At 43.9% G+C, this 26,500-nt stretch overlaps 1 long non-coding RNA gene across 1 annotated transcript in view; it reads right to left on the bottom strand.

The window, feature by feature from the left end:
- Positions 1–9,643: 9,643 nt before the first annotated feature.
- Positions 9,644–26,500, bottom strand: part of LOC135100014 (uncharacterized) — a 151,159-nt gene continuing 134,302 nt past the window's right edge. The window contains exon 4 of the long non-coding RNA XR_010268484.1: positions 9,644–10,754. This is a non-coding gene — a long non-coding RNA (uncharacterized LOC135100014). The remainder of the gene's footprint in view (positions 10,755–26,500) is intronic.

The following is a 26,500-nucleotide window of genomic DNA, read 5'->3' as shown; positions in this document are numbered from 1 at the left end:
GTGGAAGGTGGGGAGGGAGTCACGGCCTGCAGCGCCCACCGCCACCCGCACTGCCTCGTGACACACACACACACAAGGGCGCGCCACGACCTCCAAGCCCTTTCAGTGACGCCCGACCCTTGCAACACTTTTTACCTCACCGCTCTTGTCTGTCAGGCGGCAGCAGCCGGATGAAGAAATGAATATAAATGCAAAGCAGGAATTTAACACTGCGGGATGGAGGAGGAAGAGAAGTGTAAAAATGAGACGGGATGTAACACAAAGGAAAAGATGAAAGAAGGATAGAAAGAAAGAAATAAAAAAAAAGGGGAGTTTAAGAGAGGAAAGCGTTATGGGAATAAAATAAAAATGCGTTAAGTGCTAAAAATAATAAATATATAAAAGAAAACTACAGTATGATAAAAGGAAAATCCTTCTCACCCCCAACACACACACACACACACACACATCCAATTCCTAAAAAAAAAAAAAAAATGCCAACACTAATATAAAAAAACTACGATTTCTTTACGAGAGTCCCAAGATTTCATTACGAAGCAGAGCAATGCGAGAGGGGGAACTTTCATCACCTGGCGAGCAAGACATCACACCTGAGCCGCGCCTGGTGGACCCTTGGCTGACCCTGAGGCGTGGAGGGGCTGGCCACTGCTCATCAAGGTCAGGCTCATCTAGGTGGCCTCCCCCAAAGGCGCCTCCTCACGACTTTCATTTCAGCTCCTTGTCAAGTTTCTCTGCACGGTTTTTTTTAATGATTTTTTTTTTTCTTCTCTCCTTTTCACACCGCCGTCCAGGGTTTTCTTTAGGTCTAATGGGAATGTTCTTGAATATTTGAAGTATTATGGGAGTGAAATATATTACGACTTTAATTTCCTTTTTTTATTTTCTTACGTCTTAAGTTTTCTTCAGTTGAGCGGGAAGGTTTTGAGCTTTTTAGGATAAGTTACGTAAATATAATAATCCTAATGTTCTTGGGTAGTTGACCTGCTATGGAAATTCACTATATTAAGATTTGAATGTTTTTTTTTTTCTGGTTTCTTAGTTTGTTTTTGTTCAGAAGGAAAGTTTGGACAATTTCAGAATAAATAACTTAAGTATAACGGCCTGATGCAGTTCAACATGGCAGCTTAAAAGTGGGTCTATTTATGAGTATTTTACGTTTGTTGATGCGAATGTATATTAATCTAATATGACAAAATCTGATCTGTTTATTTTAACGCTGCTTCTTCGGAAAACTAATGAAATTGACTAACCTCGTATAACACAAGTTTATCTGTTTATTTCGACACTGTTTATCATCGAATGCAAAACAAATTTATGTATTTATTTCCACGTTTCTCTTTGTTAAATTAGTAAAATCTGCTGATCTAATACAACACTCCACAATCCTGTATAATTTGCCGTGATAAAATGAAATCCATGACCTAATCTTATTTACTTAAGGATAATTCATTTCCAACCGCTTCTCTTTTTTCCAATTCAAGGACATCAAGAATACGAAAATTAAACCTGTAATTAAAATCCAGCGAGCGGGAACTGAATAAAAAAATATATTTATCGTGTTCATCCTTGGAAATGACAGGTTTTGGGCTTCAGCTTCAGCATGATTAACTCCGCGAACTCAAACCTTTTCATCGCTCCCTCAGGCACTATTTCCTCTTCTCCTCCTTTTCTCCCTTCCTTTCCTCCTTCCTTCCTCGCCCATCCGCGCAGTTCGATACCAGCAGAGATCTATTCCCCTTCCTCCTCCTCCTCCTCCTCCTCCTCCTCTTTCGTGCAGCCTCTCTTTCTTCGTCAGAGGAAAAAAAGGAGGACTATTCCAACTCAGCTATTTTCACGGTCACTCCATTTGTTCTCGTGTGTTTCATTTCCTTTCGAGCCAAACGCAGATTCCACCTTTCCTCAAATTCTCTTGTGTATCCGCTGGTTCTTGAATTCTAACTGCTCTCTCTCTCTCTCTCTCTCTCTCTCTCTCTCTCTCTCTCTCTCTCTCTCTCTCTCTCTCTCTGTGTGTGTGTGTGTGTGTGTGTGTGTGTGTGTGTGTGTGTGCGCGTGTGTGAAGGAGAAAGACAAAAAGAACATATGCGCTTTCTTCTTCTTGTCTTCTTTTTACTGCGTGGTAAGCGTGGTTCTTTTGTGCAGTTCACTTGAAAGTTTGTGGCAGTGTGTGCTTTCAACTTTGCATGGAGACCCGCGCATGATTCCCCTCGGCAATCGCAAGAAATGGTCCACTTCGTCTTACATCAGAGAGAGAGAGAGAGAGAGAGAGAGAGAGAGAGAGAGAGAGAGAGAGAGAGAGAGAGAGAGAGACTCCGACAACTACCTCCTGTCGTCACCATTGAAAGCCAGTAAAAACAAACAAGGCCTCCTTTCTTCTTCCTCTCTTCCTTCTTCCGTGACAGCAATTCTTGATAACGACATACTTTTAGCATGTCATTTACTCCTTCCTTCCTTCAATTTATATATGCAACACCTCTACCTTATCAGAAATATCTCATCTCTTTGTTTTTAGTTTACTTATCTCTTCATCATCATCATCATCGCATCAGTTAAGAACATCCTTGAATCTCGCCTTCTGTTCCCCACGACTTCATAGTTCACCTCATTCCTACAGACCTAATTATCTCATTCCTTACACGGCCCGCTGCTGGTAAACGGTCGTCGCTTTTCCCTGCCAGCCAATCCCGACCAATTCTCCCAGACTCCCAAGGCTAAGAATAAAATAATACAGTTCCCCGTGCACCTTGTCTATGTTTCCCGTTTTCTGTGAGAGAATAAACCTTGGTGTGTATTTTACGAGGTCCGCGGGCGAGTCCGGAGCCTTTGTTGTCTCTTCCTGAGGAGCGTCTTGAGGGAAAATACTCAGCTGGTCTTTGTGGCTGGCTCAGAGATACGGTGTGTATGTGTGTGTGCGTGTGTGTGTGTGTGTGTGTGTGTGTGTGTGTTACTAATCTTGCACACACCGACATGAAGCAGGTTTTGATCTTACTCGAGTCAGTGGAATCTACAAATAACTGATGTAAGCAGCTTATGAAAGAGCGTCTTCATGGAGAATTCCCCGCCATCATTCTTGCTACGTTTATACTTATGCATTTCTTTTGTTTTTCCTCTCATTATTTCATGTCGTATTCTGGTGAAGGCGTCAGGCTGCGGCAATACACCCTCACCCATCTTCATTAGACGATTTTCCCTTGTGTGCGGGCATGCGCTGTGGTGTATGCTTAACATGCTTGACTGTTGAAGGCCTCTCTCTCCTTTCCTTCTCATCACTTATCCTTGGAGTGGCATAGTCAACGTCACGCAAGCCAACGTCAGTACAGAGCGACCTGAATGTCAACATGTGTGAGTGTGGCGAGTGTGGTGGCCTCGACAAGTGGTTATGTGGCAGCCAAGTCGGGTTCGCACGCACTTAGTGGCAGTGGAGAAAGGCGGCAGACGTAATCATGTTACTGTTACGTCAGGAGTGCCGCATCAGGACTCGAGTGTAAATTGAAGGTTAAATAAACTGATAAAAGTTGCGTAGTAGTTTGTACGTAACGGGAAATGCGTTGTGTAAGATAATGAAGGTGAAATGAATGAGTAAAATTGTATGCTGTGTTTTGTATACGTGATGGGAAATAGCTTTATATAGTGTACAATGAAAAAAAATTATGAGCATCTAATCTTATCCATCCCAGACTTGTTTTCCTGTTGCTTCTTCTTGCTCGCACCGTTACGTTTTCTTTATAAGCAGCTATGACACACACACACACACACACACACACACAAGTACGTAAAAATGAGTGGTGTGTCAGCCACAAACAAGACCAATACTGCCGCTTTAAAACCTTCACTCCGGGGCACCACAGCGGCGGAGACCAGCAAGAGTTGGTGCAAAGAAGTTTGTGAGTGAACTTTTTTCGTATTCCGAGAGTAAATGTTTGATGGAATAACTGATTCGGGAAGCGGAAAGTAGGTGGTATTGCCTCGAAATTTTAGAGCCGTTACATGTAAAATAACGTAAGACTTTTGCTCGGCTGCGATTGATGACAGACAGAGTACTCAGCAATAATGTATGTCAATCATGAGAACAATTTTAAACGTAATACAGTAATTTACTTGAGTAGGATAGCAATAAAGACAAAAAGAATACTTGTATAATATAAAAAAAAAAAAACTTACTTCTACCAGCAACTTAATATCAAAGATTGCTTTTAAAATAAATACAAGTGTAAAAAAAGATACCGATAAAAGTAATAATATCTGTACCAACAATGTAGCTAACAATGATTGTTCTAAAAATAACATCATACACAACTCGTGATAAGGAACTCATGCACTCAGAAGCAGAAAAAAAATAAATAAAAACAATCAACAATACAATCTACTAGAGTAACAATCAACAGTTCCAGTCCTCGTTACATTCTCCGTCTGTCTATACTTGCACTTCGCCACCGCCACCAGCTGCCGGACGGATTATCGCCTCGCTCGGACCCCAGCTCGCCTCCCACGTTATCCTTGTGTCCTGGTGCTGGGCGTGTGTGATCTGGTTTAGGGCGTGTGTACTCTCGCTGCCCCTCCCCTCCTCTCTCCCGCCCTTCCGTTTATTCCTAATGAAGCAGGACAAGGGACCCCACGTGTACAAGAAGCAGTGTGGCCTTGATGACTCGCCTCCACGCTTCGCTGCTGACAGGATAATGTGAACTGAAATATTAACGTACCGTCACACCTCTGACTTGAGACAGACTTAAGCACTTTCCGTCTGTTGTTGTTTATGTGTAACTGGCAATTGTGTCGTTCAGTCCAGTGCAGTGCTTCGTCATGTTTGTATTGTTGCGAGGTCGGAGCGTTCTTACATATATGCTGAATTATTTTAAGTATTGTTATAGAGTATTAAAAAAGTGGCATAACTTTTCCCCTATTTTAACATAATGAATATTCACTTTTCTCAAATGTATTGTATTGAAATTAGCTTACATTCTATATTCTCAATATTATAGGTCATCATTAACATATCCGGGAGCAAATAATCGAAACCACTGAACAATGAAGGACCAACAATAGCATAATCATTGGTGAGTGGGACGAGCTGGGAGGAAGCTGCTCAAAATCACAGCCTGGGGCGCGGGGGGCTGGGGGCGGGGCACGGATGCCGCCAAGGTGAGCCGGACGCCGTGTTGGAAGGAGGCAGGTGGCGGCCGTCCGGGGGAGTCAGTTGTGGGTCCTGTTGGGCAACGTCCTTTGTATGTCAGGTAAGGAAGCCTGCCCGGGAAGGTGAGGGGAGAGTGCGGGGAAGGAAATAGGGAATCAGGAAGGGAGGGCGAGACGGGGACATCCAGGTGTGGGGCAGGGGGCGTCCCGCAGGGCAAGGGGCGACTCACGCAGCGCCACGCCCCCGTTATGCGCCCGTGGAACTTTGGCTCGCGCTTATCGCCCCGCTGCCGTCCAATTAGCGTAACTTATTAAGGGGAACTAAACTATTAATTCTTGCGCTCTTGTATTTCATTATCATCCTTTACCATTCTTTTTTGCTTTACGTTGGTTTAATGAGTGACCTTTCTTGCTCGTTACACTGATACACATGTAAGCAACATAACCCTTGAGACCCACCGCTCATTATGCTCCTTCAGTAAGACTCGGGAACAGGTAAATCTTTGTATTAAGTCCTCAAGCAACACATGACACACCTTTGTAAGATACAGTTAGTGACCCGCATTCTGCCACACAAGAACCAAGTCAGGGCGACAAAACGAGGGCGACGCTAAACCACCACCACCACCACCACCATCCACCACCACAACCGCCTCCGCCACCACCACCACCATCACCACCACTCAACTCCCGCAGCTGACACATCCGCCGCCATATTTCACGGATTGGATGCGTCCTTGACTGACTGACTCGGCGATATCTTTATTACCTGAGAGCCTCGAGGTGTCCGGTTGAAGGTGACTGGCCGCGTGTCATGCTCCACACGAATCAAATCACTGATGGCCCCTTGATGTGGAGGAAACGCCATAGAAAACGAGATCATGTCCAGAGGCTTCAGAAGAAAATATAAGGAGATGCTTTATGGTTTTCCTTTTTCGTTTCAGTAGAGTTAGAAAAAATAAGAATATAAATTGAAAGTGTTTTTTTTTATTTCATTATCTTATTTATTTATTTATCTATTTTATTTTATTTTATTTTATTTTATTTTATTTATTTATTTATTTTTTTGGTTAAGTGGTGAAAAAGTTAAATTAGAGACAAGAACCGAGAACCGACAATAGAGGACAGGAATGAGTTGTGTTGCTGGTGAACGAGACCTAGACAGCAGCCGCGATAAAAATGACAGGCCTGTATTAAAAAATGCTTTACCCTCTCACTACGACTATTTTCAAAGACCATAGAAATGATTAGCCGAGTTCTCACGAGTGTTTCTTCTGTTCATAATATTGAAATTTTGTTAATCTGTCACTAGAATCACAGAAACACCCTTAAAAATCTGTATAGCTTCAATTAGAACCTTTTAAAATTAGAGCTGTGGTGAAAAAGTGTTTCAAAATACGGGACTGTGTGTGACAATGTATAACACGCGTAGACCCGGCACGAGGTGGAGACAGAGACGCCCCAGCTGTCTTTCTCCCTCCCTTTCCTCTCAAGCCGGGCGGTGAGTGATGGCTCGAGGCAAGGACTGAGGCGGTGCGGGACAAACACGGCCAGAAAAGTTATTACATTTCCGTCCATCACTTCAACAACATCATTACGCCTCCGCTCAAGGTCACAACAGCGAAATAAATCTCTTGTTCGTGTTTTGTTTCTGCCGCATTGTTGTTGTTGTTCATGTTTTTGTTTATCTATCATTTTCATCTCCCTTTTTTTCGCGTGTTGATTTATGATTTGCTTCTTTTCTCCCATGTTTGTTGTCTCGGGCAGTGTCTCCGTTTTCTTTTTCATATCTTTTTTGTTTATTAAGTCCATTTTCTTTCTGTATCTCTCTTATATATTTTTCTTATTTTTCTCAGTATACCCTGAGTATTTTTTATCTACTTTTCTCAAACAATTTTCTACTTTACTTCTTTTACGCTTTTTACATTTATACATGCATCTTCTTATTTGTTTACAATTTAGCATCTTCCACCTGTTGCAATTCCTCATCTTTATCCCGTTTATTTGTCTAGTATATTTCCTTTATCAAACCGTCCCCCTTTCCTGTAACTCTCATATTATGTTTGTTCCTAATTTATCTTACTGCAGCCACTGTGTTGTCTCTTCCTGTCCGCCTCCCCCTTCCAACATTTCCCTTTATCCGACAACTGTCATTCTAACAGATTAATTTTGCATAATATAATCTCCCTTTACTCTCAACATCTGAAGACGCTGCACATTTATTCCTCTTTCTTTATATTTTACTTTTATTTTTAGTTCTTTTCATATAGCTTTAGTAATCCTCTACGCACGTCCATTCTGCATGATATGGTTTTCTTATTCAACCTTTCTAAAGACACTGCATTTGTTCCTCTCTCTGTGCAAATTACTCTATTGTCATCCCTTCTTGTATTTCCTAAAGTATTCAGGTGTTCAATTTCCCTTTATAATCTTCCCTTTACTTTACTACCTAAATCATCTAAACCTAAACTGCATTTACTTCGCTTTCCGTACAAGTTACCATTTTTATCATCATCCCTTCCTGCGTCTTCAACAGCTCTCCTTATTCTCTCGTGTTCGTTCCTTGTCCATTTTGCTTACGATCTTGCCTTACCCCGCGATCTCAACCCCCGCGCTGCTGTGTCTCCTCAACGTGCGAACCAGCAATGCGAGCAGACTAGCAGCCAAATCTTATCTGTCCTGAAGATGATTGATGAAGGCGCGTGTCCCAGCCTCTCACCCGCCACGCCGCACCCCGAAAGGAGAACGGACTGGCTGAAGAGGAATTTGTTTTTGTATATGCAAGGATTGGGAGTGTGCGGGAAAAGTGTGGTATACTGCTGTGTGTGTGTGTGTGTGTGTGTGTGTGTGTGTGTGTGTGTGTGTGTGTGTGTGCGGACGTGTGTGAACTTTATCTGGAATACACACACGCCCACACACACACACACACACACACACACACACACACACACACACACACACACACACACACACACACACACACACACACACACACACACACACACACACACACACACATGGGTACCTTCTCACACTAGAAAATTGACTTACGAGTACTACATCATTCTCTGTCTGTCTGTCTGTCTGTCTGTCTGTGTTTATCTATGTCTCTCTCTCTCTCTCTCTCTCTCTCTCTCTCTGATCCCAACCCCTATACGCACACACACACACACACACACACACACACACACACACACACACACAAATGTGGTCACTCTAACCTCATGAATTGTAAACTTTTCCCAGTAAAGGTTAAAGTTAAGAAGCAAAACGTCGGTAACTTTTACTTAGCAAAACTGACAACTAAGGATCTTGCTCTCTTCCGTCCACTACCACGAACAAAAGGAACGAGAACAGAACTTGAAAATACGGCAACTAGCAAGAGAGTAAAAACCGAACCGTTCAAAAGAAAGAAAGACAAGGGAAAGTGAATGTAAACGAAGATAAACACCACATTAATTTATCTTGAAATTTTACTTTCTTCTACTCACCAGGAAAAAAAAAAAAAAAAGCACACGAGACGACATGACTGAAACACGAAAACTTGCAAGAAAATCCAAGTAAAACTAAATGATCATGAAAGTAAAAGCCGAAACAAAAATCACAAGAAAAACAACACTGTAACCACATCAGACTAACAAAAAAAAGAAAAAAAAACACGACCAACACTAAAAGCAAAAAAAAAAAAAAGGCCAGACGCAAAACAAGATTAAAACACACACACACACACACACACACACACACACACACACACACACACACACACACCTCTAACCGCAAATAACGCCAGAAGTTGAGGAAGAACATCATGAAGTATAGAGGCAACCGTCCCGTACCTCACTTAGACGTCAGGATTCACGTGTCTCATTGAATCTCGTCGGATAAGATCAATAGGAAGAGGCGGGGTAAGCCATCACTCACAGGCGGAGTGGAGTGATTGGGAAGGTCACACTGAGATGGTCCTCGCCTCCCCGTTGACGTGCGGCCAATAAATCACGCCTGAGGGACACGGGGGCCTTGCGGTGGGTGTTTTCTGCTATAGAAGGACGGGGCGGTAAGGTGAACAGGGCTGGAATAGTAAAGCGGTAAGGGGAGGGAAAGGGAGAGGCAAAGTGAAGGTCTCAGAGGAGTTTGAAGATGGGTAGGTAGTGGTAGGAGGTAATAGTGATGCGGTGGATGGTGTGGTATGGTTTGTTGTGCTAGGGGAAGGGAAGAAGGGAAAGGAAGGTATACATACTAATTTAAGGGAGGGAAAGGGTGAGGCCTCGTATCGATGTTGTGCTTAAGGAGTCCCTCAGGTTCCGAAAGTTCAGGACTGACTCATGTGAGGATCTGGTTCGAAAAATAGAGAGGTAAAAATGAGAAGCAAGAGAAATGGATAAAAACAGAAAAGCCGAGAGAAAATCTTTGATATGATTTCATAGCCATGGGAGAGAGAGAGAGAGAGAGAGAGAGAGAGAGAGAGAGAGAGAGAGAGAGAGAGAGAGAGAGAGAGAGAGAGAGAGAGAGAGAGAGAGACACGAATGAGCGTGAGATGCAGCCGCCTGAGGGTTGGTCCGTCGGAAAGGTCCCGTGTGAAGGCGAGTAAATGATGAGTGAGTCGCTCTTCGGCCAGCTGACCACCGCCCGCCAGGGACTTACACCCCGCGAATAATTAAGGTGGTCAGCGTGTACCTTGATTCTTACATGGCGAGCCAGTCCTTGCTGTCAGTTTCCTCCCGGCCACCCCCAGACAAGGCTGTCTGGTTAAAAACAAAATATTTAGAATTATGGCAGTTGTAATTTATTTACTTTTTTTTCTATTTATTTTAATATATTTTATTTTATTTTATTTTTTATTTTTATTTATTTATTTATTTATTTATTTTTTTTTTTTGGTGAGGGAGAAATATTTCTTTGGGGAGGCAGTGCTTTTCTAGGAGAGATTGACTTTTCTTTACAGAGACGCTCTTACTTTGGGGAGACAATCCTTTTTCAGAGACACACTTTGGAGCGAAACACCTTTCTCTGGAGAGACAAACTTTGGGGAGACAATCTTTCTGTAGAGAGACAAACTTTGGGGAAACAATCTTTCTGTAGAGAAAAACTTTGGGGAGACAATCTTTCTGTAGAGAAAAACTTTGGGGAGACAATCTTTCTGTAGAGAGAAACTTTGGGGAGACAATCTTTCTATAGAGAGACAAACTTTCTTCAGACACCTTTTCTTTGGCTAGACACTTTTCTTTGGGGTGACACTCTTTTCTTTGGGGTGACACTTTTTTCTTACAGGTGACACTCTTTTCTTTGGGGTGACACTCTTTTCTTTGGGGTGACACTCTTTTCTTTAGGGTGACACTTTTTTCTTACGGGTGACACTCTTTTCTTTGGGGTGACACTCTTTTCTTTGGGGTGACACTTTTCTTTGGGGTGACACTCTTTTCTTTGGGGTGACACTCTTTTCTTTGGGGTGACACTCTTTTCTTTGGGGTGACACTCTTTTCTTTGGGGTGACACTCTTTTCTTTAAGGTGACACTCTTTTCTTTAGGGTGACACTTTTTCCTTTAGGGTGACACCCTTTCTTCAGAAAGATACACCTTGGGAAGATAATCTTTACTTGGGGAGACGGCATTTCTTTTGGGGAGACACACTGAAAACCGCAAGTCAACGTGATAACAAATATACAGCAAACAAATGTAAGACAAAGAAATTCAATCAATACTCCGCCCTCTTCAGTTCCGTTATATTTAGTCCACAGATCAAATAAAAAGTCAGTTTATAAAACATAAATGAATATAACTTTCCTTCGGGAGAAAAATAATATATGACGTTATCAAGTATGGATATCAGTGAGAAATATATTATCAGTAAGCTAAATGTTACTGCTCATAAAGAATGGAGATGGACGACGGTGAAGAGCGCTGCGGGAAATGGAGAGAGAGAGAGAGAGAGAGAGAGAGAGAGAGAGAGAGAGAGAGAGAGAGAGAGAGAGAGAGAGAGAGAGAGAGAGAGAGAGAGAGAGAGAGAGAGAGAGAGAGAGAAGGATGTGTGTGAACGGTAAAAAGATGAAGAGTATGACGAAAAAAAAGTAGTACAGAAATAGATACGTATAAAAAAGTCAGAGAAGAGGATAGAGAGGAAGTAGGAAAAGTAGATAGAAGTGGATAGTTGTAGTTCCAGGTGGAGTTGATGTTGCGTGCACGTGGATGTGAGTGACGATAAAGTAAAGAAAGAATGAATCGAAAATAAAAAAAATAAAAAAAAATATGTACACAAAAAGCGAGATTCCTATTTTTTTTTTTTTTTTTCCAGTCTCTGCCTCATGTCTGTCACTCTGGGGAAAGCAAACCTGCGATTGATATTTAGTGTAGTGAAGAATAAAAATAACACTGAGATGTCGCTTCCAGACTGAAAGAGAAGTAAGTGCTGACTTTCAGACGGCAATTTCTTTACGAAAACTTTTTTCTACATAATTAAAAAACTACTACTACTTTTTTTCTACACCATTAAAAACTACTACTACTTCTACTACTACTACTACTACTACTACTACTACTACTACTACTACTACTACTACTACTATGGCTGTTGCTGGTGGTGGTGGTGGTGGTGCTCCTGCTGCTACAGTAACGTGTTACGGCTATTGCTATAAATTTTACCGTTATTGAGAGGAATCATATCAATATAAAATCACCCAAATAATAATGATAATAATAATGATAATAATAAATAACAATAATAATAATAATAATAATAATAATAATAATAATAATAGTAATAATTCAAATCTCGTCTATTTATTATTTTTGGTGCATTACATAGAGTGTTTACTGACATTTCGTTTTCACATGGATTTCACACACACACACACACACACACACACACACACACACACACACACACACACACACACACACACACACACACACACACACGACGATAAAATTGCCGGTCTTTCACTCCCGCCACACAGTCAAGTCACACGAGCTCGTGTTGTGTCTGCGTCCAGTCTCCGCCGCGGGTACAGACTGCAGTGTGAAAGGCGATCTGTCTAATCTGTCTCTGTCTGTCCGGGGTTTCGAACCATGAATTTGGGTGCAAGTCGAGCGCGATAGCCACTGCATCATCAATATTTATTAATGCTACTGCTACTGCAGCTACTGATAATGCTACTGCTACTGCTACTATTGCTGCCATCACCAAACCACCACCAGCACTACTATTACTACTGCTGCTGCTACTACTATACTACTACTACTACTGCTGCTGCTAAAGTGATGATATTAATAATAATAATAATAATAATAATAATAATAATAATAATAATAATAATAATAATAATAATAATAATAATAATAATAATTATTATTATTATTATTATTATTATTATTATTATTATTATTATTAATATACCATCAAGTGAAACACTTATGAAATGTGAAGTGGCTGAAGTACCTAAATCATTAAAGTTTTTTTTTTTTCCTCAGTACAATATTAACAAACAAATGAATAACTACGTACATACACTGACAATTCATTTGACTTTCCCACCAATGAGCGTATTCACATTCCACTAATTATGTATTTCAGAAGGGATTATGTCTCCTGTTTTATTCATCATTCATTGCTTTAACCTTTAAGGGAGCTGCGTTGGGCCGTTACGTAACCGCTATGAGAATAGCCGTAACGTGAGGGTGGGGGGGAGCGATGGGCAAGGGGTGACGGCTGTGGTGGTAGTGGTGGTGATGGTGCCTGTGGTGATGGTGGCGGCGGCTGCGGTGAAGTGGCAGTGCATAAGTAAACACAACGCTCAGGGACAGTCAGTAATCGAGCTTCGCGTGTCTTATGAGAACATGAACTTTAGTATTCGATCGTTTAAGTCGCGGTGTTGACTCTGCACGTGGTTGTGGCGAGGGTGGCTGGGAATTTTAGAGGAGGTATTGAAATTATATATGTGTGGTGGGTAACTGGATGTGAAGTATATTGGATGCAAGCAGTATTTCAGTAGAAGGAGCGGTAATTAGGCCAATACATATATTTTTTTCCCACTTATTTTTACAGCCTTCATTTACGTATTATTAAGAAGGAAATGTTTATGGTGTTTTTTTTTCTTTTTTATATATCTAGAAGTACGTAATTATGTTATCAAATTTATTCACTCATTATTGAAATCAGAGTAAAGACCTCACCCGTAGGCCGCTCAGCACAGGGGGGAACTGAATTTTCTGGCTTTTTCCCAATATATCTTAAAAGTAATTGATTTCTGATAATAAGTCATAAATCAACGCCATTCCTCGCCCGGGGTATTTATAGCAGCAGGTTCTCCCTTCGCTGTGAGAGAGGTTAAGGTTCTCTCTCTCTCTCTCTCTCTCTCTCTCTCTCTCTCTCTCTCTCTCTCTCTCTCTCTCTCTCTCTCTCTCTCTCTCTCGTCCTTATCACCCTCCTTTCCTCTCCTCACAGCCTCCTCCTGTCAACCCGATCCACTTAATCCGATTTCGCATATCTCGTCTCCCTTCTCGTCCTTCTCGTCATACCGTTTCTGCTGCTCCCCCTCCTTCTCCTCCTCCTCCTCCTCTTTCTCCTCCTCCTCCTCCTCCTCCTCTTCCTTCTCCATCTCCTCCTATTCTGTAGCCGCCGGGAGATGAAATGACAGCCAAATCTTTATTCTCCCGCTCTGCTCCAGGGACTAGTCGAGGCCGCTCACCTACACGCCACAGACCCGATCCAGTTGGAGGCCGAGGGACCAATGCCACAAGGACCAATGCCACACACGATAGGATGGAAGGTGGCGAGGTTCATTTGACTATTGGGGTTTTTACTTACGCGAACACTGTCATTAACCCCTTTAAACTCCGCCTTTTCTCTCCCTCTCTTCTTTCCAGTGCTGTAGTCGTGGTGGTTGTAATGGGCGGTGGATTACTCGTTGTACTGGCAAGGAAAGGCAAAGAAGAGGACGAGAAGGAGGAGTAAAGGTTAAGGATGAGTTGGTTTCCTGGTAATGCTGGTACAGTGGGTGGTGGTAGTGAATTATGCCAGAGTACAAGTAGAGATGGTGGTTGTGGTGGTGGTGGTGGTGGTGGGAAGAACCCGAGTCAACGCCTGAGAAGATAAACAAGAGAAAAAGCCTTGAAGTCATTCGTGTTGACTTGACGATTCACGAGCCCTCATCCCCACCTGTGTGTGTGTGTGTGTGTGTGTGTGTGAGTTAATAAATTTTTCTACACCTCTTTAGTTTGTCGTAAAAATAAGATAGTGTAGCATTTTGTTTATTTTAGGGCGAAAGATGATAACAACAAAGCTACACACTCACAGACACACACACACACACACACACACACACATACACACATAGAGGGTCAGCCAATCTTCCTCCTCCCCCGTCCTCTCGCTCTTGCATTACTAAGGAGAAAACAAACAAGAAAAGCACATCAACAAATAATTGATTCATTCCCCACCAAGGAAGGTCACATGGAGAAACATTCAGAGACACTACCGGGTTTGTATCTCTTTCTCTCTCTCTCTCTCTCTCTCTCTCTCTCTCTCTCTCTCTCTCTCTCTCTCTCTTACTCATCCTACTCAAACACATTCCCACATTTCCATCTCCTCCTGGTCTAAACTCAAGGTAAAAATCCACCTCGTCTAACACAGCGGCAAACAACACTCCCACACTCGCACACTCCCAGGAACTATATTATAAAACACACCTGCGCACACCTCCAATACTTTCAAAAGACTCTATTTAAAGTGACACAGGGTTTTTAAGCGTGTTTTTACGGTTCTGGCGACAGATTAACAAGATTTCTACATTATAAACAGGAGAAACACTCGTGAGAACCCGGTTAATCATCTCTATAGCCTTTGAAAATAGTCGGGGTGAGAGAGGAAAGTGTTTCTGAATGAGACCAGACAGCTTCGCCACCACAGACATCCACGCGCCCCGCCACGTCACCCCCTTGGGCGACACTATGGCACTTCTGCGGCGTTACGGTCGTGAGGCACAGGCATGGGAGAGGAAAGATACGAAGGGTCTAGGGTGCTGTGGCAGGGAAGGGAGGGAGAGGAAAAAGAAAGAGGGTATGAGAAAAACGGGTACCAAAGTGATGGGGAAGGACGAGATGGTGGTGGTTTTGGTGATGGTGGTGGTGGATGAGGGGAAAGGGAGAGGAGGAGGAGCAGCAGGAGGGGGAGGAGTGTAGGTAAGAAGTGCCTGGTGAGGTGAGACAGATAAATGTTTGGAGGGGAATATGAGAAGTGAGCAACTGTGGTAGAAATAGAAATCTAAATGGAAAGGGAAGGAAATATGATGTAGTGTGATTTTAGTAGAAAGAAAAAAAGATTCATGAACGAAGATAAAAAAAGGTGATGGAAAGTATAGTGAAAAGTAAGTGGAGAGAGGAGAGAGAGAGAGAGAGAGAGAGAGAGAGAGAGAGAGAGAGAGAGAGAGAGAGAGAGAGAGAGAGAGAGAGAGAGAGAGAGAGAGAGAGAGAGAGAGAGAGAGAGAGAGAAAACAGACAGACAGCGAATATTACAAAACGAAGAGGGAAGAGGACATAAAAAAGCAAGTAATCAATCATACAACAAGAAAACCAAACAAGCAAGCAAGGAAGCATTTACACACACACACACACACACACACACACACACACACACACATAAATACATGGATACTGTATAAATAGGCTGCGGAATGTGTGTGTGTGTGTGTGTGTGTGTGTGTGTGTGTGTGTGTGTGTGTGTGTGTGTGTGTGTGTGTGTGTGTGTGTGTGTGTGTGTGTGTGTGTGTGTGTGTGTGTGTGTGTGTGTGTGTGTGTGTGTGTGTGTGTGTGTGTGTGTGTGTGTGTGTGTGTGTGTGTGTGTGTGTGTGTGTGTGTGTGTGTGTGTGTGTGTAAGTGTTTGAGTGGCACAACACAAGGAGGGAAAGAGTGAAAAGCGACAATAAAACACTTCTTCACCATAGATGAGAGAAAGTGAGGTTAGGTGGCCTCCTCCTCCTCCTCCTCCTCCTCCTCTTTCCAGTCAGTCGGGGAAATGCGACAGCTGACACCTGGCGTGGGGAAAACAAGTCCAATGGTCGTGAGGGAAATAAAAGATTCCAGTGCCATTTTTTCCCACCTCGTGTGTGTGTGTGTGTGTGTGTGTGTGTGTGTGTGTTGGGTTATTGTTCTTGGTACACTCTCTCTCTCTCTCTCTCTCTCTCTCTCTCTCTCTCTCTCTCTCTCTCTCTCTCTCTCTCTCTCTCTCTCTCTCTCTCTTTCATCCTTCACTTCCTTCCTTTCTCTGGGGGTCTTCCTTCCTTCTCGTCTACTTCCTCCCTATGTATCCCCGTTCCTGTTTGCTTGTAGTAGAACCCCCTTCGTTCCCCACCCCGCCCTCTCTCTCTCTCTCTCTCTCTCTCTCTCTCTCTCTCTCTCTCTCTCTCTCTCTCTCTCTCTCTCCCGCTCTTTCTCTCTAATACGGTACATCTCCTCCAACAACCCTTTTTATGAACGCTGTTTTCTTTCTCTACCGGGAGTTTCTCTTTCCCCCTCGGTCCCATACCTCAGTCACTCCCATCCTTGTCATTCCCTCGCGTCCGTCCTTCGTTCCAACTTTCCATCTAACTTGTGTGGTGGACAGGACGGCAGACCCTGAAATTCTTCCGTCACCGCATCGCTTCGGCAGGGTTTCTTTCCTTCTCCTCCTTAACTCGAGACGGGAGGAGGGCAGGAAAGATGAGGCAAGAAGGGATGAGAAAGAGAGAGTGAGCAAGAAAGACCGTGTGTGTGTGTGTGTGTGTGTGTGTGTGTGAGAGAGAGAGAGAGAGAGGGCGGGTCGGGGATGGTAAAGGAAAGGAAAAAAAAAAAAAAAAAGAACGGGAGAAAGAAGACAGCGTGATGAAAGAGGCTGAGTGAAGGACGGAGAAGGTAGGAGGAAGGCGGGGGAGGAGGAGGAAGAGGAGGAGGGGAAAGGATGAGAGGAAAACAAGGTTGGAGGTGATAAAAGGAGACTTGGTAGAGAGGCTTCATCAACAGGAGGCCGTAGTGATCCGGGGCAGGAGGAGAATGGAGGATATGAAAGGAGTCGAAGAGTCACGGGATAGAAATTGAGGGGCAGAACAGCCACTGTAGGAAAACAAATGTATACGTCACCGTGCGGAAGGGAAAAAAAAAAAAAATTGAGATAAGTTTCCTTTGTCCTTCACTTTACTGTCGATTCATTTCCGACTGCGTGTTCTTTCCTACTTACGTACAAGTTTTCCTTAAGTTATTGAAGAGAAAAAGTAAACATGTGGTATTTTCTGTTTGTTGGCTTGTTGAAAGGGTCTCTCTCTTTCTGTCTCTCTCTCTCTCTCTCTCTCTCTCTCTCTCTCTCTCTCTCTCTCTCTCTCTCTCTCTCTCTCTCTCTCTCTCTCTCTCTCATTGTAGGTCACATAATTGCGTTTTCCCTCCTTTCCTTTTAACTTTTTTCCTGCATGGCTCATCGAATTTAGCTATTTTCTTTCGTTTCTTTTCACTTTTTTTTTTCCCCTTTTTGACGTGTCGTGGAAAGATTCGAGAGTCTCAGTTATACATTTTGCCGGTTGTGTGACTTGTTTCCTTCCTGAAAACACCCAGTTCCTGTGTGACCCCATTTCCCTGACCTTTTCCTTTCCCTTCCAACCCCCCACCCCCCTCCTCTCTCTCTCTCCTCTCTCTCTCTCTCGTCTCTCTCTCTCTCTCTCTCTCTCTCTCTCTCTCTCTCTCTCTCTCTCTCTCTAACATGGTTACGGGTTTGCCTCGAGAACGCACTCACTCACTCTCTTTCACTCGCTCCCCCCCCCCACCCCGGTGCCTCCCTCGCCACCCCAGAAGGTCGGTGGTGTTGCATGTGTGGGTGGCGGCAGCTGGCTGGGGGTCGACCGTGTTTGTGGCCGCTAATGAAAGCTGTCCCGGCGGCCATCAGTTACTCACACAAACAATTACTTCTCGCCTCGCTTTTTTTTTTTCCCGTTCCGTCTGCCGCTACCCCCATGACCCTCTCTCTCTCTCTCTCTCTCTCTCTCTCTCTCTCTCTCTAGTGGTCGCAGCCTCTCTCTTTGGATTGTTCTCTTCGCGCTCTGGTGAACTGTGCTCGCAGTAACATACAATAAACTGCCTTAATTGGAAGGGAAGCCCTTTTCCCACCCAGATAATGAGTAACCTCGGTAAAAGCGGCTTCACACACACACACACACACACACACACACACACACACACACACACACACACACACGATACAAACAAACATTTCGTGTGGAATCGTGTCCTATTATGGAAACATCAATTTTTCTCTATCTATTCATTTATGTGTGTGTGTGTGTGTGTGTTCAAGCGAGCGGACTCGGTAACCTTCATCTGCGGTACAGTAACTAAGCCACCAAACTCCACGGCTTCATATATAAGGAAGGGGTCATACATTTAGCGGGAGAAACTTCTCGTCGTGACTCCCGCGCTGCTGAGTTACACGGTCCATATCTCGTCCTCATGCGCCGCTTCGTGCCTCCACAAGGTCGCCCGCAGTTGGCACATGTTAATCATTGCGCATTAAGCTTCGTCTCGAGGATGTCCATGTTTACAGTTCCTCACCACTTTCCTCTTTGCCCTCAAACTAGAGAACAAAGGACAGTTTAGACACGCAAGACAAACCTCTTGACTCCCCATGGCCTTTCCCTAAACTTAATAAACTGGTCTGATGCAAGTAAAATTTCGAAAGGCTCCACTAGAAAGTAAAGACGAAGGGTTCACATCATTTAGTGGTTGTAGTGTTAAATGAACTCACTACATTTGTCTAAGGTTACTTATAAATGTATCATACTCTTAAATACCTGGTGAAGTGCCTCAGTTCAGTCTACAGGTGAGAATTATCATACCACGCACACCTGTTGTGAAGAAATCTCCGTCTGGTGGCTGGCGTCTCCGGTGCCGTGCTGGGGTCAAAGGGCAAGGAGATAATCGATTTACTCTCCCGTAACGAACTCGGCGGATGACCCCTCAAACGCTCCAGCATCTTGCCCTGACTCCTTTTAGCAGACTAGTAGAAGTTATGAGGGGGTTTTCAAGAGTGTTTTCATGATCTTGGTAATAGTTTAACAGAGATCCTGCACCATTAATGAGAGAGGGGGAAAAAAAGAACAGTCAAAATTCGACTCATTATCTCTGTGGCCTTTGAAAATCGTATTAATGAAAGCACAAGGCGTTTAAGGCTGCACACCTTAACTGGGCGAGTACAGATACCAGGAAGAAGCCACGCCCTCTGCTCCCTCCCTCACTCCTTCCCCACGCCTCCACGCCCCGCCGCGCCCTTCCTCCCTGGCCTGGCTTTGCCTGGTCTGGTCTGGTCTGATTGAGCGGCGAGAAAGACCAGACGAGTTGCTTTTTATGTAAATTTCTACAGCAATTCTTGTCGCCATTCCGTGTCACTTGTCGTTTTAAAGAATATAAATCAGGCTCAGCGTAAAATGGACAACATTCCCAAAATTTATGCGCTGGTTTTGTGCGTATATATATTTGAATACAGGAGTCGTTAAATCAAAATGTGTAGGCGATAAGGGAGGTTTTCGTTGCGACTTTTTTCTTTTACTTGAGTGATAAATAACGATTGGAATTGGAATAGAGTTTTTTTTTTTCCTTTCCGTTTTTTTTCTTTTTTTTTGCTACATTAAAGTTCATGTAAATAAATTCAGGGTGGCCTCTGATATTCCACCCACGACCAACGTTCTCTCTCTCTCTCTCTCCTCTCTCTCTCTCTCTCTCTCTCTCCTCTCTCTCTCCTCTCTCTCCTCTCTCTCTCTCTCTCTCTCTCTCTCTCACGTTGGACATCCTTCATACCAAGCCGGTTATCACGCCTTTGTTTTATCATAACCGCTACACTTCCTCCCTGCTTTCTCTTCCTTTCCTTCCTCCTTCCTCGCCCTCCCCACACCTGCCGTAACGCCCTACACCTGTGGCCACACCTTTTAGGCTTCGCTCGTCCTCTCATTACAAGACCTTAAGACCTCTAACACCTGCCCGCCGGAGCCTTCTTTCCACGCAAGCCATTTTCGTCACCTTACACTTCCTCCACGGCCTCGTCCTTCCCCCTTTCTCTCTTTCTCTCTCTTTTCTTACCTTTTTCTCTGACACATTTAACTTTCTCATATATCTTCGTATCTTCTGATTACGTTTCTCTATATATTTTCTTAGGTCATGTTATTTTTTTTCCTTCCTTCTTTCTTTTCTTGTCTTTTGTTTTGTCACATTTCTCTCTCTGTCATCTCTTTTTGTATGTCCTGTAGTTGTATTTCTCTAGCACACTCCTCGTCGCTCTTTTTTTCAGTGAATATGTCTTTCATTTTCCTTGTCTTTTCATTCTATTTTCTACCATACTTTCCTCTTACAGTTTCTCTGTCTTACATGCACTTTTATCTTTTCCTTCCCTTATTTTCATCTGTCTACAATCTGGAGTCTTTTAACCTAAACTAAAGTATCCTCTGTCACTTAAAATTAAAGTCCTCCACCTTTCCCTAATCGTACCTTTCTATCACCTACACCTCACAGGCTCACACCATCACTTCTAACCTTACACACACACACATACACGCCTTTCCTCCTTTCCATTACCTAATCAACACACCTTCCCTTCCTCTTACCTCACACTGACCCACCCATCCATCCTCTCCCTACTCCTCCCCCACACCTCCCACATACACACCTTGTCTATACCCATCCCTAACGCACTAACCTCCCGCCCCCGCCTGCCGCCAAATATAACACACCAGCTGGAGGTTTACAGGCAAAGAGTCACTGGGGGAGCAAACTGCCTGTGAATGCCGGGCGGGAGCAATTAGTGGTGGGTACGTTTTTAGAGGTTAGCTTTGTTTTCATTGATGTTTGGATGGAGGCGGCGATGACGTGGGGGAAGCGTTTGTTATGATCTGCTGGGGCGCGTCACTGGTGATGGTGGTGGTGGTGGTGGTGGTGATGGTGGGTGGTGGTTGCGGAAGCGTGCAGTGAAATAATAGCACAGTTTCTAAAGCGAAAGAGGGTCGTATTTATGGTCTGAATTGGATTTAATGGCTTCCTGGGTTCAAACAATATTTTTTCCTCTTTAATGGTGAACTATTTACACTTGGCAATCCTCTCCCAGCCAGCCATCACGTCTGGTTAGCTATACTGCTGTGTGTGTGTGTGTGTGTGTGTGTGTGTGTGTGTGTGTGTGTGTGTGTGTGTGTGTCACCAGGCAACGAGGACAAGGCGGAGGAAAGGAAGGCGAGGCAAGGCGGGTTTGCTGGCGCGAATAAAATAGAAAACAGCGAGGTAAAGAACTGAAAAAAAGAAAACGAAAGACTGTTGAAGGATACGTAACAAACAATAAAGGTGGAAAGAGTCGGGGCGGGGTGAGGCGAGGTGGTGAGTGTTAAGAGGAAGTGGGAGGAAAAAGGCTGTAAAGGATGTCAGACGAGGTTTGGGAGTCGTGTGTCACGCAGGGCAAAGTGGGAAAAAGGATTATGACGTTAGGCAAGGCAGAAGCGGCGAATGTCAAGGGCGGCAGGGCGGAGGAGAGAAGTGAATGTCAGCAGTTCGTACGGCAGTGTCAGGCGAGGCAGGAAGGGAGGAGTGGGAGATGTCAGACAAGGCTGGTGGCAGTGAGGATGGGGAAGGTGTCAACGCCAAACTACACATCTTATTTTGGGCTTGAAAAGTTTCCCCTGCGACGGCTGCGTGAGGACGGGGAGCGGGGGACGACTGGGAAGCTCTCAGGAAGTCTTTTTTTGTGAGGCTGCGGTGGAGTGCCGGGGGAAAGGAGTGCCTGTGGAAAGAGTGCCAAGAAGCGGCTGATAAATCGACAATATGGAAGCAGAGACTGAGGAGGACCAGATTACGGTTGAAAGATGAGGCGGTGGGCAGGAGGAATGGAACGAGGAAAACGGTCCCTGAGGTCTGTGGGAACAATAGGTAGACCTAAGGCCATACTAAACATTTCTTGCTCCTAATCTCAACTAACATTTAGCTTTAGTGTATATTATCAGGGTTATCAATGTTGGTTTCATGCTTTTACATATAATCTACCAAAGATTCTGGAATATCTATGAACAAACACTTATGAGAACCTAACTTATTATACATATTCTTACTTTCGACTACATTTAATAGACCTTAGTGGAAATTATTACCATCATTAAAATCCCATTCATGTTTCTACAGATATTCATTCACCAAAGATTCTGCAATATCAATAAGAAAAAAAAAAATCACCCATGAGAGCCTAACTAATTATCTATATACCCTTTGAAAATATTCCTAATGAGAGATATTAGTAACGCGTTTAATTACACCAGCCCATAAAGACTTCCTGCGTAACCTGGTGCAGGCGACGACGAATTGCAAGCTACTGATAACTGATAACGGAAGCTCCAAGGAAGGCAAAAGCAAGGACAGGCGAGGTTGCGACACTTCCAAGAAACCTGTAACTGTGCGGGATTAGCTGACCCGGAACACGGACAGGAAAAGAGCGAAGATGTCAGCTGGGTACAAAAAAATACAGGTAGCCAGATAAAAGAAAGAAGGAAAAGAGAGCGACGATTTACCAAAAATGTGGAAAACGCCGAGAAGGAAAGAGAGAGAGAGAGAGAGAGAGAGAGAGAGAGAGAGAGAGAGAGAGAGAGAGAGAGAGAGAGAGAGAGAGAGAGAGAGAGAGAGGAGAGAGAGAGAGAGAGAGAGAGACACATACACACAATAGCGAGAAATACTGGAGCACTGGCTGACTGGCTGGCTGGGTGCTTGGGTGCCTGGGTGGTGGTCGTGGTGGTGGTGGAGCAGCAGGAGCAGGAGGAGGAGGAAGAAGAGAGGGAACTCGCCGAGAAATAAGAGAGGGGAGAAGTGACACCGGAATGAAGTGGGGCATGAGGACGGTGGAAGGAAGGTTGCGAGGCGAGAGGCGCTGCAGGAACGAACCCAGCCAGGATTCTTCTTTAACGAACTTTTGAAAATATCTCGGATCTCGGGGAGGTGAGAGGGCGAAGGCAAAGGCAGAGGCAAAGGCTAGCTGATGCTGCTGGCTGGCTGGCGGGCTGGCTTGGCTTGGTTGGCTGGCTCACAGAACGAGGAGGGAAAAGCGGAGCGAAAGGAAGGACGGTTGAGGGGGAGCGGAGGGAACGGGAGGAGGCGGGGGGTAAAGAAAAGATTATATAAGGAATTAAGGACCTGGAAAGGAGATATGCCGCGGGGAAAGAAAAGATTGGAGATAAAGTGCTGCTACTAAACTTGCGATAGAGGAGGAAAGGATAAGAGAGAGCGGGGGAAGGAGGAGATGAGAGTATAAAGGAGAATGGATAGAAGACACGAGCAAAGGTTCTAGGAAGAAAAGAGATGGAGCTTTTTACAGGGAAAAAATGTAAGTACAGAGAGAGAGAGAGAGAGAGAGAGAGAGAGAGAGAGAGAGAGAGAGAGAGAGAGAGAGAGAGAGAGAGGAGAGAGAGAACGGGAGAAAGAATCGGACGTAACTGCAGCCACACAAAGACACCTAGCACTAGCAAACGAAACTCACCACCGAGAGAGAGAGAGAGAGAGAGAGAGAGAGAGAGAGAGAGAGAGAGAGAGAGAGAGAGAGAGAGAGAGAGAGAGAGAAAATTAACACAGAAAACGGGGGGAGAACCAGAGAACCGCAGTGAGAGGAGAATTCTGTGCTCTACTGCATTCGGAGAGAAAATGGAAAAAAGTTCTTTAAGAAACCCAAAAATTACAAAAGTCAAGGGGGAGGGAAACCCGCTTGGGAAACACTGGAGGCTGGAGAGAGAGAGAGAGAGAGAGAGAGAGAGAGAGAGAGAGAGAGAGAGAGAGAGAGAGAGAGAGAGAGAGAGAGAGAGAGAGAGAGAGAGAGACTGGAGGTGGGAAAGAGTGGCAGGAGAGGTGGAGTAGCGGAATGAAAGATAAAGGAAAAAGGGGATATGAAAAGGAAATATGGGAATGGAAGAGGGAATGAATGAAGGAAGGAAAGGAGGAAGAAGGAAAATGACATATTGAGGCTTCGGGGAAAGGGGAGAAGCTAGGGAGAGGGGAGAGGGGAGTGAGGAGAGGGAAGACTGAAGAATGAAATATGGTGGTGCAGAGGAGGAGAGGAAAGGGAAAGGGAAAGGGAAAGGAAAGGGAAGGGAAAAAAATGAAGTAAAGAATAAAGAAAGAAGGAAAATAGTCTTTGGAGTAAAAATGAGAGTAAAAAAAAGAGGAGATGCAATTTTCTTTATTTTTATCACCACAGGAGGGAAAAGGGAAGGGAAAAAATAATACACTAGATCCGAAAGAGAGAGAGAGAGAGAGAGAGAGAGAGAGAGAGAGAGAGAGAGAGAGAGAGAGAGAGAGAGAGAGAGAGAGACTTAAAAATGGTAAAAGCAACATCACAACAAAAATAATAAAAAAAATCAATACAATAAACAATTAAAATCTAGTAAAAAAAAATAGAAAAAAACTTTCACGTCATTCAAAATCAACGAGAGAGAGAGAGAGAGAGAGAGAGAGAGAGAGAGAGAGAGAGAGAGAGAGAGAGAGAGAGATAGAGAATAGCTGTGGGGGGAAGGGGGTTCATTATTCGCGAGGCTGGGGAGTTCCTCTACTAACTTGGCCAAACGAGGCTAAGTTTCCAGCCTCGGTCAGACTTGTGCGGCCCGAGCTGATGTGCCTGCGATGCCTGGCGAAGTCGAGGAGGAGGAGGAGGAGGAACAAAAAGAAAAAAAAAAAAGAACTGCAGCAGATTTTTTGGTCCTTACGAGGCTCTATGTGACAAGTTATAATATCCAATGTAAAGGAAGAGATGTAGAGAAAAGACTTAGGTAGGAGAAGGAGGAGGAGGAGGAGGAGGAGATGTGAATGTAAGAGAAAGGAATTGATACGAAAGACCATAAGAAAAAAAAAATGAATGAAAAAAATGCTAAAGAAGGAAAGAGAAAGATAGTGACACTGGTAAAGAAGAAGAAAAAAAGGAAAAGTTGAGGAGACAAGAGAAGAGAAAGATTAATACAGAGGAAGGAAAGGGATTCCAGAACGGCGAAGGGGAGATAAGAAGAGATCGGAATGGAGAAGAGGAAAATGGATAGGAAGGAGGAGAGAAGAGACGAGAAAGAAAACAATAAAAAGAGGAAGGAATGGAAAACACCACGAAGGGGAGGAGAGGAGGAGGAGGAGGAAATGGAATGAATGTCAAGAGGAAGAAGAGGAAGGGAAGAAAGAGACGGACCGACAAAATGAAAGGAAGAGAGGAAGAAAGAAAGGTGGATACTCAAAGAGGAGAGAATAAATGGAAGAGGGGAAGAAAAGATCATGACACAAGAGAAAAAGAAAAAATACAAAAAAAGGGTGAAGAAAGGAAGATAAAGGAGAAGGAGGGAAGAGAAGAGAGGGGAAAGAGAGAACTGATATGATGGAGGGTGGATGTGGAAGGGAGTGAAGCCACGAGAAGAGGGGAGAGGAGGAGATGACACAGGAGAGGAGAGGGAAGGAGGTGAGGAAAGGGGAGAGAAGGGGAGGAAAAGCGAGACGATGGTGGGTGTGAGGGGAAGGGAGAGGGGGAGTGAAGGTGAAGGTGAATGATGAGGGAAAAGAAGATAAATGGGACGCAGAGAGAGAGAGAGAGAGAGAGAGAGAGAGAGAGAGAGAGAGAGAGAGAGAGAGAGAGAGAGAGAGAGAGAGAGAGAGAGAGAGAATCGTAAAAATAAAGAAAAAAAAAAGAAAAAGATACAAAAGAAAATGCAGGAGGAAATGTATATACAAAAAAAGAGCATCACAATTCATTAGCATAACATATTTATCTCTTGAAGCGTGGTAATACATCCCAGCCAGCCACGCTAACCAATTAAATGTACACACGCGCAATTATCTTTCCCTCGCTTCGCCAATAAAAAGAAAGAAAGAAATCCCACATTAAGCAACGACAAAAAATAAATAAAAAAACACTAATAATAATGAATAAAAGTTACAACTAAAGAAATTAACAATAGTAAATAATGAAAAAAAAAGGGGGACTCACCGAATATTCTTGTTTACTACACGTCTTTACACTTTATATTCATTCATAGGCGTTTTATAATTAATTCACATACTTTTTTTCATTCATTATTCACTTCCCTCCTCCTCACCCTGTCTCCCTCTCTCTACCCATCTGCATTTTTTTTCTTTTTTTCCATCCTTTTTATGCCCTTCTAGTGTTTTCTCCTCACTTCTTCCTGTCCTCCCTTCCCTCGACACCCTCCCAGTATCCTGTCCCCTTACGTTTCTCTTCCTCCAGTCTTCCCTTCCCTCTAAACTCGACCCTAGTCTCTTTTCCTTCTACCTTTCCCCTCTCCTCATGTCTCTCCTCTCCCTTTATCCATTCATCCCTCCCTCTACACTATCCTCTTCCACTTCACCCCTTTCTCTCTATGCCTCTCTC

The sequence above is a fragment of the Scylla paramamosain genome, chromosome 4, assembly GCF_035594125.1.
Source record: "Scylla paramamosain isolate STU-SP2022 chromosome 4, ASM3559412v1, whole genome shotgun sequence".
Classification (NCBI taxonomy): Eukaryota; Metazoa; Arthropoda; class Malacostraca; order Decapoda; family Portunidae; genus Scylla; species Scylla paramamosain.
This window is presented reverse-complemented; position numbering and strand designations above follow the sequence as displayed.